This window comes from Salvelinus fontinalis, unplaced genomic scaffold, assembly GCF_029448725.1.
Source record: "Salvelinus fontinalis isolate EN_2023a unplaced genomic scaffold, ASM2944872v1 scaffold_0458, whole genome shotgun sequence".
NCBI classification, from domain to species: Eukaryota; Metazoa; Chordata; class Actinopteri; order Salmoniformes; family Salmonidae; genus Salvelinus; species Salvelinus fontinalis.
In genome coordinates, this window is record NW_026600667.1 from 53,516 (window position 1) to 68,539 (window position 15,024).

Sequence of the window (15,024 nt, forward strand, 5' to 3'; positions counted from 1 at the left end):
GTAGTTGTGATGCCATATTGAAAAACATGCTTTTTTTACAGTGCTCCAATGAGAGTACATTTCAATGGTATCAGATGTCTTTCATAAAGGCACGGATGGGATTTAAACCCATGATCTTTGGTTTACGAGACCGACGCCTTACCACTTGGCCACCATGCCTATCTATACAACAATGTATATCAACATTCTGGAAAGTAGTAGTTGTGTAAATGTGTTTTTGGCACACAAATAAACTCAGTGGAGAATCTTGGGATTGAACAGAGGACCTCAAACATATACAGCATGCACTCCCCCTCTGAGCTTCCATCCCATTTCATTTGCTGAGAAAATGGAATATTAATTCAATATACTTTTTATATACACCACTCCATTGAAACTACAATGAAATGATAGCAGCAATTCTTAAAACAGTTACGGACAGGGATCGAACACATGAACTTCAGTTTTTGAAAATTATGCCATAAAAGTTGGCAATCATGCCACTTCTGTTCTATAAATGTGCGAACAGGGATTGAAGGCATGTTCTTCAGATTAGAAGACCAAATGATTTAGCACATCTCTGTTTCCTGCTAAGAATTTCAACATTCTGGAAAGTAGGTTTTGGGTCAATGCAAAAATGTAAATTGGAGAAGCTGGGGATTGAACCCAGGACCTCATACATGCAAAGTATGAACTCTACCACTGAGCTACATCCCCTTTCTGGGGAAGAAGAAAATGTTTATTTTTTTGTATTATTTCACCTTTATTTTACCAGGAAAGCTTGTGGAGAACAAGTTCTCATTTACAACTGCGACCTGGCTAAGATAAAGCAAAGCAGTGCAACACAAACAACAACACAGAGTTACACATTTAGAATAAACAAACGTACAGTCAATTACATAATAGTAGAAAAAAAAGAATGTCTATACATAGTGTTTGCAAATGTCGTGAGGAGGTAAGGCAATAAATAGTCCATAGTAGCGAATGAATTACAATTTAGCAAATTAACACTGGTGTGATAGATGAGCAGTTGATGATGTGCAAGTAGAAACTCTGGTGTGCAAAAGAGCAGAAAGTAAATAAAAACAAAATGGGGATGAGGTAGGTAGATTGGGTGGGCTATTTACAGATGGGCTATGTACAGCTGCAGTGATCGGTTAGCTGCTCAGATAGCTGATGTTTAAAGTTAGTGAGGGAAATATAAGTCTCCATCCAGCTTCAGCGATTTTTGCAATTCGTTCCAGTCATTGGCAGCAGAGAACTGGAAGGAAAGGTGGCCAAAGGAGGTGTTGGTTTTGGGGATGACCAGTGAGATATACCTGCTGGAGCGCGTGCAAAGGGTGGGTGTTGTTATCGTGACCAGTAAGCTGAGATAAGGCGGAGCTTGACCTAGCATAGACTTATAGATGACCTGGAGCCAGTGGTTCTGGCGTGACGAATATGTAACGAGGGCCAGCCGACTAAAACATACAGGTCGCAGTGGCCATATCAATACAATTAACTCTTTCTAATTAACACTGTTCTAATGAAAGTACATTTCCATAATAACAGCTATCTTCCGTAAACGTCGAACAAGGATTGAACCCATGTGCTTCAGTTTACAAAAACAGATGACTTAGCACATCTATTTCCTTCTTAGAATGTCAACATTCTGGAAAGTGGGAGTTGTGCAAAAGCTAATTTAACAACTAAATAGACTCAGCAGAGAAGTTGGGGATTAACTTTGGACCGCATACATGTTAAGTATTGGCTCTACCGTAGAGACACATCCCCTTTCTCTAGTAGTTGTGATGCCATATTGAAAAACATGCTTTTTTTACAGTGCTCCAATGAGAGTACATTTCAATGGTATCAGATGTCTTTCATAAAGGCACGGATGGGATTTAAACCCATGATCTTTGGTTTACGAGACCGACGCCTTACCACTTGGCCACCATGCCTATCTATACAACAATGTATATCAACATTCTGGAAAGTAGTAGTTGTGTAAATGTGTTTTTGGCACACAAATAAACTCAGTGGAGAATCTTGGGATTGAACAGAGGACCTCAAACATATACAGCATGCACTCCCCCTCTGAGCTTCCATCCCATTTCATTTGCTGAGAAAATGGAATATTAATTCAATATACTTTTTATATACACCACTCCATTGAAACTACAATGAAATGATAGCAGCAATTCTTAAAACAGTTACGGACAGGGATCGAACACATGAACTTCAGTTTTTGAAAATTATGCCATAAAAGTTGGCAATCATGCCACTTCTGTTCTATAAATGTGCGAACAGGGATTGAAGGCATGTTCTTCAGATTAGAAGACCAAATGATTTAGCACATCTCTGTTTCCTGCTAAGAATTTCAACATTCTGGAAAGTAGGTTTTGGGTCAATGCAAAAATGTAAATTGGAGAAGCTGGGGATTGAACCCAGGACCTCATACATGCAAAGTATGAACTCTACCACTGAGCTACATCCCCTTTCTGGGGAAGAAGAAAATGTTTATTTTTTTGTATTATTTCACCTTTATTTTACCAGGAAAGCTTGTGGAGAACAAGTTCTCATTTACAACTGCGACCTGGCTAAGATAAAGCAAAGCAGTGCAACACAAACAACAACACAGAGTTACACATTTAGAATAAACAAACGTACAGTCAACTACATAATAGTAGAAAAAAAAGAATGCCTATACATAGTGTTTGCAAATGTCGTGAGGAGGTAAGGCAATAAATAGGCCATAGTAGCGAATGAATTACAATTTAGCAAATGAACACTGGTGTGATAGATGAGCAGATGATGATGTGCAAGTAGAAATACTGGTGTGCAAAAGAGCAGAAAGTAAAAAAAACAAATTGGGGATGAGGTAGGTAGATTGGGTGGGCTATTTACAGATGGGCTATGTACAGCTGCAGTGATCGGTTAGCTGCTCAGATAGCTGATGTTTAAAGTTAGTGAGGGAAATATAAGTCTTCATCCAGCTTCAGCGATTTTCGCAATTCGTTCCAGTCATTGGCAGCAGAGAACTGGAAGGAAGGCGGCCAAAGGAGGTGTTGGTTTTGGGGATGACCAGTGAGATATACCTGCTGGAGCGCCTGCTACGGGTGGGTGTTGTTATAGTGACCAGTAAGCTGAGATAAGGCGGAGCTTGACATAGCATAGACTTATAGATGACCTGGAGCCAGTGGGTCTGGCGTGACGAATATGTAACGAGGGCCAGCCGACTAGAGCATACAGGTCGCAGTGGCCATATCAATACAATTAACTCTTTCTAATTAACACTGTTCTAATGAAAGTACATTTCCATAATAACAGCTATCTTCCGTAAACGTCGAACAAGGATTGAACCCATGTGCTTCAGTTTACAAAAACAGATGACTTAGCACATCTATTTCCTTCTTAGAATGTCAACATTATGGAAAGTGGGAGTTGTGCAAAAGCTAATTTAACAACTAAATAGACTCAGCAGAGAAGTTGGGGATTAACTTTGGAGCGCATACATGTTAAGTATTGGCTCTACCGTAGAGACACATCCCCTTTCTCTAGTAGTTGTGATGCCATATTGAAAAACTTGCTTTTTCTACAGTGCTCCAATGAGAGTACATTTCAATGGTATCAGATGTCTTGCATAAAGGCACGGATGGGATTAGAACCCATGATCTTCGGTTTACGAGACCGTCGCCTCACCACTTGGCCACAATGCCTAACTATACAACAATATATATTAACATTCTGGAAAGTAGTAGTTGTGTAAATGTGAATTTGGCACACAAATAAACTCAGTGGAGAATCTTGGGATTGAACAGAGGACCTCAAACATATACAGCATGCACTCCCCCTCAGAGCTTCCATCCCATTTCATTTACTGAGAAAATGGAATATTAATTCAATATACTTTTTATATACACCACTCCATTGAAACTACAATGAAATGATAGCAGCAATTCTTAAAACAGTTACGGACAGGGATCGAACACATGAACTTCAGTTTTTGAAAATTATGCCATAAAAGTTGGCAACCATGCCACTTCTGTTCTATAAATGTGCGAACAGGGATTGAAAGCATGTTCTTCAGATTACAAGAGCAAATGATTTAGCACATCTCGGTTTCCTGCTAAGAATTTCAACATTCTGGAAAGTAGGTTTTGGGACAATGCAAAAATGTAAATTGGAGAAGCTGGGGATTGAACCCAGGACCTCATACATGCAAAGCATTCGCTCTACCACTGAGCTACATCCCCTTTCTGGGAAAAATGAAAATGTTTCTTTTTTTATATTATTTCACCTTTATTTTACCAGGAAAGCTTGTGGAGAACAAGTTCTCATTTACAACTGCGACCTGGCTAAGATAAAGCAAAGCAGTGCAACACAAACAACAACACAGAGTTACACATTTAGAATAAACAAACGTACAGTCAATTACATAATAGTAGAAAAAAAGAATGTCTATACATAGTGTTTGCAAATGTCGTGAGGAGGTAAGGCAATAAATAGGCCATAGTAGCGAATGAATTACAATTTAGCAAATTAACACTGGTGTGATAGATGAGCAGATGATGATGTGCAAGTAGAAATACTGGTGTGCAAAAGAGCAGAAAGTAAATAAAAACAAAATGGGGATGAGGTAGGTAGATTGGGTGGGCTATTTACAGATGGGCTATGTACAGCTGCAGTGATCGGTTAGCTGCTCAGATAGCTGATGTTTAAAGTTAGTGAGGGAAATATAAGTCTCCATCCAGCTTCAGCGATTTTTGCAATTCGTTCCAGTCATTGGCAGCAGAGAACTGGAAGGAAAGAAGGCCAAAGGAGGTGTTGGTTTTGGGAATGACCAGTGAGATATGCCTGTTGGAGCGCGTGCTATGGGTGGGTGTTGTTATCTTGACCAGTAAGCTGAGATAAGGCGGAGCTTGACCTAGCATAGACTTATAGATGACCTGGAGCCAGTGGGTCTGGCGTGACGAATATGTAACGAGGGCCAGCCGACTAGAGCATACAGGTCGCAGTGGCCATATCAATACAATTAACTCTTTCTAATTAACACTGTTCTAATGAAAGTACATTTCCATAATAACAGCTATCTTCCGTAAACGTCGAACAAGGATTGAACCCATGTGCTTCAGTTTACAAAAACAGATGACTTAGCACATCTATTTCCTTCTTAGAATGTCAACATTCTGGAAAGTGGGAGTTGTGCAAAAGCTAATTTAACAACTAAATAGACTGAGCAGAGAAGTTGGGGATTAACTTTGGACCGCATACATGTTAAGTATTGGCTCTACCGTAGAGAAACATCTTCTTTCTCTAGTATTTGTGATGCCATATTGAAAAACATGCTTTTTCTACATTGCTCCAATGATAGTATATTTCAATGGTATCAGATGTCTTGCATAAAGGCACGGATGGGATTTGAACCCATGATCTTCGGTTTACGAGATCGACGCCTTACCACTTGGCCACCATGCCTATCTATTCAACAATGTATATCAACATTCTGGAAAGTAGTAGTTGTGTAAAGTGGAGAATCTTGGGATTGAACAGAGGACCTCAAACATATACAGCATGCACTCCCCCTCAGAGCTTCCATCCCATTTCATTTGCTGAGAAAATGGAATATTAATTCAATATACTTTTTAAATACAACACTCCATTGAAACTACAATGAAATGATAGCAGCAATTCTTAAAACAGTTACGGACAGGGATGAAACACATGAACTTCAGTTTTTGAAAATTATGCCATAAAAGTTGGCAACCATGCCACTTCTGTTCTATAAATGTGCGAACAGGGATTGAAAGCATGTTCTTCAGATTACAAGAGCAAATGATTTAGCACATCTCGGTTTCCTGCTAAGAATTTCAACATTCTGGAAAGTAGGTTTTGGGTCAATGCAAAAATGTAAATTGGAGAAGCTGGGGATTGAACCCAGGACCTCATACATGCAAAGCATGCGCTCTACCACTGAGCTACATGCCCTTTCTGGGAAATATGAAAATGTTTCTTTTTTTGTATTATTTCACCTTTACCAGGAAAGTTTGTGGAGAACAAGTTCTCATTTACAACTGCGACCTGGCTAAGATAAAGCAAAGCAGTGCAACACAAACAACAACACAGAGTTACACATTTAGAATAAACAAACGTACAGTCAATTACATAATAGTAGAAAAAAAAGAATGTCTATACATAGTGTTTGCAAATGTCGTGAGGAGGTAAGGCAATAAATAGGCCACAGTAGCGAATGAATTACAATTTAGCAAATTAACACTGGAGTGATAGATGAGCAGATGATGATGTGCAAGTAGAAAAACTGGTGTGCAAAAGAGCAGAAAGTAAATAAAAACAAAATGGGGATGAGGTAGGTAGATTGGGTGGGCTATTTACAGATGGGCTATGTACAGCTGCAGTGATCGGTTAGCTGCTCAGATAGCTGATGTTTAAATTTAGTGAGGGAAATATAAGTCTCCATCCAGCTTCAGCGATTTTTGCAATTCGTTCCAGTCATTGGCAGCAGAGAACTGGAAGGAAAGGCGGCCAAAGGAGGTGTTGGTTTTGGGGATGACCAGTGAGATATACCTGTTGGAGCGCATGCTACGGGTGGGTGTTGTTATCGTGACCAGTAAGCTGAGATAAGGCGGAGCTTGACCTAGTATAGACTTATAGATGACCTGGAGCCAGTGGGTCTGGCGTGACGAATATGTAACGAGGGCCAGCCGACTAGAGCATACAGGTCGCAGTGGCCATATCAATACAATTAACTCTTTCTAATTAACACTGTTCTAATGAAAGTACATTTCCATAATAACAGCTATCTTCCGTAAACGTCGAACAAGGATTGAACCCATGTGCTTCAGTTTACAAAAACAGATGACTTAGCACATCTATTTCCTTCTTAGAATGTCAACATTCTGGAAAGTGGGAGTTGTGCAAAAGCTAATTTAACAACTAAATAGATTCAGCAGAGAAGTTGGGGATTAACTTTGGACCGCATTCATGTTAAGTATTGGCTCTACCGTAGAGAAACATCTTCTTTCTCTAGTATTTGTGATGCCATATTGAAAAACATGCTTTTTCTACATTGCTCCAATGAGAGTACATTTCAATGGTATCAGATGTCTTGCATAAAGGCACGGATGGGATTTGAACCCATGATCTTCGGTTTACGAGACCGACGCCTTACCACTTGGCCACCATGCCTATCTATTCAACAATGTATATCAACATTCTGGAAAGTAGTAGTTGTGTAAAGTGGAGAATCTTGGGATTGAACAGAGAACCTCAAACATATACAGCATGCACTCCCCCTCAGAGCTTCCATCCCATTTCATTTGCTGAGAAAATGGAATATTAATTCAATATACTTTTTAAATACAACACTCCATTGAAACTACAATGAAATGATAGCAGCAATTCTTAAAACAGTTACGGACAGGGATGAAACATGAACTTCAGTTTTTGAAAATTATGCCATAAAAGTTGGCAACCATGCCACTTCTGTTCTATAAATGTGCGAACAGGGATTGAAAGCATGTTCTTCAGATTACAAGAGCAAATGATTTAGCACATCTCGGTTTCCTGCTAAGAATTTCAACATTCTGGAAAGTAGGTTTTGGGTCAATGCAAAAATGTAAATTGGAGAACCTGGGGATTGAACCCAGGACCTCATACATGCAAAGCATGCGCTCTACCACTGAGCTACATGCCCTTTCTGGGGAACATGAAAATGTTTCCTTTTTTGTATTATTTCACCTTTATTTTACCAGGAAAGCTTGTGGAGAACAAGTTCTCATTTACAACTGCGACCTGGCTAAGATAAAGCAAAGCAGTGCAACACAAACAACAACACAGAGTTACACATTTAGAATAAACAAACGTACAGTCAACTACATAATAGTAGAAAAAAAAGAATGCCTATACATAGTGTTTGCAAATGTCGTGAGGAGGTAAGGCAATAGATAGGCCATAGTAGCGAATGAATTACAATTTAGCAAATGAACACTGGTGTGATAGATGAGCAGATGATGATGTGCAAGTAGAAATACTGGTGTGCAAAAGAGCAGAAAGTAAAAAAAACAAAATGGGGATGAGGTAGGTAGATTGGGTGGGCTATTTACAGATGGGCTATGTACAGCTGCAGTGATCGGTTAGCTGCTCAGATAGCTGATGTTTAAAGTTAGTGAGGGAGATATAAGTCTCCAACTTCAGCGATTTTTGCAATTCGTTCCAGTCATTGGCAGCAGAGAACTGGAAGGAAGGCGGCCAAAGGAGGTGTTGGTTTTGGGGATGACCAGTGAGATATACCTGCTGGAGCGCCTGCTACGGGTGGGTGTTGTTATAGTGACCAGTAAGCTGAGATAAGGCGGAGCTTGACATAGCATAGACTTATAGATGACCTGGAGCCAGTGGGTCTGGCGTGACGAATATGTAACGAGGGCCAGCCGACTAGAGCATACAGGTCGCAGTGGCCATATCAATACAATTAACTCTTTCTAATTAACACTGTTCTAATGAAAGTACATTTCCATAATAACAGCTATCTTCCGTAAACGTCGAACAAGGATTGAACCCATGTGCTTCAGTTTACAAAAACAGATGACTTAGCACATCTATTTCCTTCTTAGAATGTCAACATTCTGGAAAGTGGGAGTTGTGCAAAAGCTAATTTAACAACTAAATAGACTGAGCAGAGAAGTTGGGGATTAACTTTGGACCGCATACATGTTAAGTATTGGCTCTAACGTAGAGACACATCCCCTTTCTCTAGTAGTTGTGATGCCATATTGAAAAACGTGCTTTTTCTACATTGCTCCAATGAGAGTACATTTCAATGGTATCAGATGTCTTGCACAAAGGCACGGATGGGATTTGAACCCATGATCTTCGGTTTACGAGACCGACGCCTTACCACTTGGCCACCATGCCTATCTATTCAACAATGTATATCAACATTCTGGAAAGTAGTAGTTGTGTAAAGTGGAGAATCTTGGGATTGAACAGAGAACCTCAAACATATACAGCATGCACTCCCCCTCAGAGCTTCCATCCCATTTCATTTGCTGAGAAAATGGAATATTAATTCAATATACTTTTTATATATACCACTCCATTGAAACTACAATGACATGATAGCAGGAATTCTTAAAACAGTTACGGACAGGGATCGAACACAGGAACTTCAGTTTTTGAAAATTATGCCATAAAAGTTGGCAACCATGCCACTTCTGTTCTATAAATGTGCGAACAGGGATTGAAAGCATGTTCTTCAGATTACAAGAGCAAATGATTTAGCACATCTCGGTTTCCTGCTAAGAATTTCAACATTCTGGAAAGTAGGTTTTGGGTCAATGCAAAAATGTAAATTGGAGAACCTGGGGATTGAACCCAGGACCTCATACATGCAAAGCATCCGCTCTACCACTGAGCTACATGCCCTTTCTGGGGAACATGAAAATGTTTCTTTTTTTGTATTATTTCACCTTTATTTTACCAGGAAAGCTTGTGGAGAACAAGTTCTCATTTACAACTGCGACCTGGCTAAGATAAAGCAAAGCAGTGCAACACAAACAACAACACAGAGTTACACATTTAGAATAAACAAACGTACAGTCAACTACATAATAGTAGAAAAAAAAGAATGCCTATACATAGTGTTTGCAAATGTCGTGAGGGGATAAGGCAATAAATAGGCCATAGTAGCGAATGAATTACAATTTAGCAAATGAACACTGGTGTGATAGATGAGCAGATGATGATGTGCAAGTAGAAATACTGGTGTGCAAAAGAGCAGAAAGTAAAAAAAACAAAATGGGGATGAGGTAGTTAGATTGGGTGGGCTATTTACAGATGGGCTATGTACAGCTGCAGTGATCGGTTAGCTGCTCAGATAGCTGATGTTTAAAGTTAGTGAGGGAAATATAAGTCTTCATCCAGCTTCAGCGATTTTCGCAATTCGTTCCAGTCATTGGCAGCAGAGAACTGGAAGGAAGGCGGCCAAAGGAGGTGTTGGTTTTGGGGATGACCAGTGAGATATACCTGCTGGAGCGCCTGCTACGGGTGGGTGTTGTTATAGTGACCAGTAAGCTGAGATAAGGCGGAGCTTGACATAGCATAGACTTATAGATGACCTGGAGCCAGTGGGTCTGGCGTGACGAATATGTAACGAGGGCCAGCCGACTAGAGCATACAGGTCGCAGTGGCCATATCAATACAATTAACTCTTTCTAATTAACACTGTTCTAATGAAAGTACATTTCCATAATAACAGCTATCTTCCGTAAACGTCGAACAAGGATTGAACCCATGTGCTTCAGTTTACAAAAACAGATGACTTAGCACATCTATTTCCTTCTTAGAATGTCAACATTCTGGAAAGTGGGAGTTGTGCAAAAGCTAATTTAACAACTAAATACACTAAGCAGAGAAGTTGGGGATTAACTTTGGACCGCATACATGTTAAGTATTGGCTCTAACGTAGAGACACATCCCCTTTCTCTAGTAGTTGTGATGCCATATTGAAAAACGTGCTTTTTCTACATTGCTCCAATGAGAGTACATTTCAATGGTATCAGATGTCTTGCACAAAGGCACGGATGGGATTTGAACCCATGATCTTCGGTTTACGAGACCGACGCCTTACCACTTGGCCACCATGCCTATCTATTCAACAATGTATATCAACATTCTGGAAAGTAGTAGTTGTGTAAAGTGGAGAATCTTGGGATTGAACAGAGAACCTCAAACATATACAGCATGCACTCCCCCTCAGAGCTTCCATCCCATTTCATTTGCTGAGAAAATTTAATACTAATTCAATATACTTATTATATACACCACTCCATTGAAACTACAATGAAATGATGGCAGCAATTCTTAAAACAGTTACGGACAGGGATCGAACACATGAACTTCAGTTTTTGAAAATCATGCCATAAAAGTTGGCAACCATGACACTTCTGTTCTATAAATGTGCGAACAGGGATTGAAGGCGTGTTCTTCAGATTACAAGACCAAATGATTTAGCACATCTCTGTTTCCTGCTAAGAATTTCAACATTCTGGAAAGTAGGTTTTGGGTCAATGCAAAAATGTAAATTTGAGAAACTGGGGATTGAACCCAGGACCTCATACATGCAAAGCATGCGCTCTACCACTGAGCTACATCCCCTTTTTGGGGAATATGAAAATGTTTCTTTTTTTGTATTATTTCACCTTTACTTTACCAGGAAAGCTTGTGGAGAACAAGTTCTCATTTACAACTGCGACCTGGCTAAGATAAAGCAAAGCAGTGCAACACAAACAACAACACAGAGTTACACATTTAGAATAAACAAACGTACAGTCAATTACATAATAGTAGAAACAAAAGAATGCCTATACATAGTGTTTGCAAATGTCATGAGGAGGTAAGGAAATAAATAGGCCATAGTAGCGAATGAACTACAATTTAGCAAATTAACAAAGTGTGATAGATGAGCAGATGATGATGTGCAAGTAGAAATACTGGTGTGCAAAAGAGCAGAAAGTAAATAAAAACAAAATGGGGATGAGGTAGGTAGATTGGGTGGGCTATTTACAGATGGGCTATGTACAGCTGCAGTGATCGGTTAGCTGCTCAGATAGCTGATGTTTAAAGTTAGTGAGGGAAATATAAGTCTCCATCCAGCTTCAGCGATTTTTGCAATTCGTTCCAGTCATTGGCAACAGAGAACTGGAAGGAAAGGTGTCCAAAGGAGGTGTTGGTTTTGGGGATGACCAGTGAGATATACCTGCTGGAGCGCTTGCTATGGGTGGGTGTTGTTATCGTGACCAGTAAGCTGAGATAAGGCGGAGCTTGACCTAGCATAGACTTATAGATGACCTGGAGCCAGTGGGTCTGGCGTGACGAATATGTAACGAGGGCCAGCCGACTAGAGCATACAGGTCGCAGTGGCCATATCAATACAATTAACTCTTTCTAATTAACACTGTTCTAATGAAAGTACATTTCCATAATAACAGCTATCTTCCGTAAACGTCGAACAAGGATTGAACCCATGTGCTTCAGTTTACAAAAACAGATGACTTAGCACATCTATTTCCTTCTTAGAATGTCAACATTCTGGAAAGTGGGAGTTGTGCAAAAGCTAATTTAACAACTAAATAGACTGAGCAGAGAAGTTGGGGATTAACTTTGGACCGCATACATGTTAAGTATTGGCTCTAACGTAGAGACACATCCCCTTTCTCTAGTAGTTGTGATGCCATATTGAAAAACGTGCTTTTTCTACATTGCTCCAATGAGAGTACATTTCAATGGTATCAGATGTCTTGCACAAAGGCACGGATGGGATTTGAACCCATGATCTTCGGTTTACGAGACCGACGCCTTACCACTTGGCCACCATGCCTATCTATTCAACAATGTATATCAACATTCTGGAAAGTAGTAGTTGTGTAAAGTGGAGAATCTTGGGATTGAACAGAGAACCTCAAACATATACAGCATGCACTCCCCCTCAGAGCTTCCATCCCATTTCATTTGCTGAGAAAATGGAATATTAATTCAATATACTTTTTATATATACCACTCCATTGAAACTACAATGACATGATAGCAGGAATTCTTAAAACAGTTACGGACAGGGATCGAACACAGGAACTTCAGTTTTTGAAAATTATGCCATAAAAGTTGGCAACCATGCCACTTCTGTTCTATAAATGTGCGAACAGGGATTGAAAGCATGTTCTTCAGATTACAAGAGCAAATGATTTAGCACATCTCGGTTTCCTGCTAAGAATTTCAACATTCTGGAAAGTAGGTTTTGGGTCAATGCAAAAATGTAAATTGGAGAAGCTGGGGATTGAACCCAGGACGTCATACATGCAAAGCATGCGCTCTACCACTGAGCTACATCCCCTTTCTGGGGAACATGAAAATGTTTCTTTTTTTGTATTATTTCACCTTTATTTTACCAGGAAAGCTTGTGGAGAACAAGTTCTCATTTACAACTGCGACCTGGCTAAGATAAAGCAAAGCAGTGCAACACAAACAACAACACAGAGTTACACATTTAGAATAAACAAACGTACAGTCAATTACATAATAGTAGAAAAAAAAGAATGTCTATACATAGTGTTTGCAAATGTCGTGAGGAGGTAAGGCAATAAATAGGCCACAGTAGCGAATGAATTACAATTTAGCAAATTAACACTGGTGTGATAGATGAGCAGATGATGATGTGCAAGTAGAAAAACTGGTGTGCAAAAGAGCAGAAAGTAAATAAAAACAAAATGGGGATGAGGTAGGTAGATTGGGTGGGCTATTTACAGATGGGCTATGTACAGCTGCAGTGATCGGTTAGCTGCTCAGATAGCTGATGTTTAAATTTAGTGAGGGAAATATAAGTCTCCATCCAGCTTCAGCGATTTTTGCAATTCGTTCCAGTCATTGGCAGCAGAGAACTGGAAGGAAAGGCGGCCAAAGGAGGTGTTGGTTTTGGGGATGACCAGTGAGATATACCTGTTGGAGCGCGTGCTACGGGTGGGTGTTGTTATCGTGACCAGTAAGCTGAGATAAGGCGGAGCTTGACCTAGTATAGACTTATAGATGACCTGGAGCCAGTGGGTCTGGCGTGACGAATATGTAACGAGGGCCAGCCGACTAGAGCATACAGGTCGCAGTGGCCATATCAATACAATTAACTCTTTCTTTACACTGTTCTAATGAAAGTACATTTCCATAATAACAGCTATCTTCCGTAAACGTCGAACAAGGATTGAACCCATGTGCTTCAGTTTACAAAAACAGATGACTTAACACATCTATTTCCTTCTTAGAATGTCAACATTCTGGAAAGTGGGAGTTGTGCAAAAGCTAATTTAACAACTAAATAGACTGAGCAGAGAAGTTGGGGATTAACTTTGGACCGCATACATGTTAAGTATTGGCTCTACCGTAGAGACACATCTCCTTTCTCTAGTAGTTGTGATGCCATATTGAAAAACAGGCTTTTTTTACAGTGCTACAATGAGAGTACATTTCAATGGTATCAGACGTCTTTCATACAGGCACGGATGGGATTTGAACCCATGATCTTCGGTTTACGAGACCGACGCCTTACCACTTGGCCACAATGCCTAACTTTACAACAATATATATTAACATTCTGGAAAGTAGTAGTTGTGTAAATGTGTTTTTGGCACACAAATAAACTCAGTGGAGAATCTTGGGATTGAACAGAGGACCTCAAACATATACAGCATGCACTCCCCCTCTGAGCTTCCATCCCATTTCATTTACTGAGAAAATGGAATATTAATTCAATATACTTTTTATATACACCACTCCATTGAAACTACAATGAAATGATAGCAGCAATTCTTAAAACAGTTACGGACAGGGATGAAACACATGAACTTCAGTTTTGGAAAATTATGCCATAAAAGTTGGCAACCATGCCACTTCTGTTCTATAAATGTGCGAACAGGGATTGAAAGCATGTTCTTCAGATTACAAGACCAAATGATTTAGCACATCTCGGTTTCCTGCTAAGAATTTCAACATTCTGGAAAGTAGGTTTTGGGTCAATGCAAAAATGTAAATTGGAGAACCTGGGGATTGAACAACGGACCTCATACATGCAAAGCATGCGCTCTACCACTGAGCTACATCCCCTTTCTGGTGAATATGAAAATGTTTCTTTTTTTGTATTATTTCACCTTTATTTTACCAGGAAAGCTTGTGGAGAACAAGTTCTCATTTACAACTGCGACCTGGCTAAGATAAAGCAAAGCAGTGCAACACAAACAACAACACAGAGTTACACATTTAGAATAAACAAACGTACAGTCAATTACATAATAGTAGAAAAAAAAGAATGTCTATACATAGTGTTTGCAAATGTCGTGAGGAGGTAAGGCAATAAATAGGCCATAGTAGCGAATGAATTACAATTTAGCAAATGAACACTGGTGTGATAGATGAGCAGATGATGATGTGCAAGTAGAAATACTGGTGTGCAAAAGAGCAGAAAGTAAATAAAAACAAAATGGGGATGAGGTAGGTAGATTGGGTGGGCTA

The 15,024-nt window shown here is 39.7% G+C and overlaps 10 non-coding genes across 10 annotated transcripts; all 10 read right to left on the reverse strand.

Annotated features, from left to right (window-relative positions):
* Positions 1–87: 87 nt before the first annotated feature.
* trnat-cgu (transfer RNA threonine (anticodon CGU)) lies at positions 88–159 on the reverse strand. The gene has a single exon. It is a non-coding gene; the product is annotated as a tRNA-Thr (tRNA).
* Positions 160–1,847: 1,688 nt separating this feature from the next.
* Positions 1,848–1,919, reverse strand: trnat-cgu (transfer RNA threonine (anticodon CGU)). Its single transcript has one exon. It is a non-coding gene; the product is annotated as a tRNA-Thr (tRNA).
* A 2,223-nt stretch (positions 1,920–4,142) lies between these two features.
* trnaa-ugc (transfer RNA alanine (anticodon UGC)) lies at positions 4,143–4,214 on the reverse strand. Its single transcript has one exon. It is a non-coding gene; the product is annotated as a tRNA-Ala (tRNA).
* Positions 4,215–5,364: 1,150 nt separating this feature from the next.
* trnat-cgu (transfer RNA threonine (anticodon CGU)) lies at positions 5,365–5,436 on the reverse strand. The gene has a single exon. It is a non-coding gene; the product is annotated as a tRNA-Thr (tRNA).
* Positions 5,437–7,092: 1,656 nt separating this feature from the next.
* Positions 7,093–7,164, reverse strand: trnat-cgu (transfer RNA threonine (anticodon CGU)). Its single transcript has one exon. It is a non-coding gene; the product is annotated as a tRNA-Thr (tRNA).
* A 1,653-nt stretch (positions 7,165–8,817) lies between these two features.
* trnat-cgu (transfer RNA threonine (anticodon CGU)) lies at positions 8,818–8,889 on the reverse strand. The gene has a single exon. It is a non-coding gene; the product is annotated as a tRNA-Thr (tRNA).
* A 1,659-nt stretch (positions 8,890–10,548) lies between these two features.
* Positions 10,549–10,620, reverse strand: trnat-cgu (transfer RNA threonine (anticodon CGU)). Its single transcript has one exon. It is a non-coding gene; the product is annotated as a tRNA-Thr (tRNA).
* Positions 10,621–12,280: 1,660 nt separating this feature from the next.
* Positions 12,281–12,352, reverse strand: trnat-cgu (transfer RNA threonine (anticodon CGU)). The gene has a single exon. It is a non-coding gene; the product is annotated as a tRNA-Thr (tRNA).
* Positions 12,353–12,790: 438 nt separating this feature from the next.
* On the reverse strand, positions 12,791–12,862 carry trnaa-ugc (transfer RNA alanine (anticodon UGC)). Its single transcript has one exon. It is a non-coding gene; the product is annotated as a tRNA-Ala (tRNA).
* A 1,148-nt stretch (positions 12,863–14,010) lies between these two features.
* trnat-cgu (transfer RNA threonine (anticodon CGU)) lies at positions 14,011–14,082 on the reverse strand. Its single transcript has one exon. It is a non-coding gene; the product is annotated as a tRNA-Thr (tRNA).
* Positions 14,083–15,024: the final 942 nt, after the last annotated feature.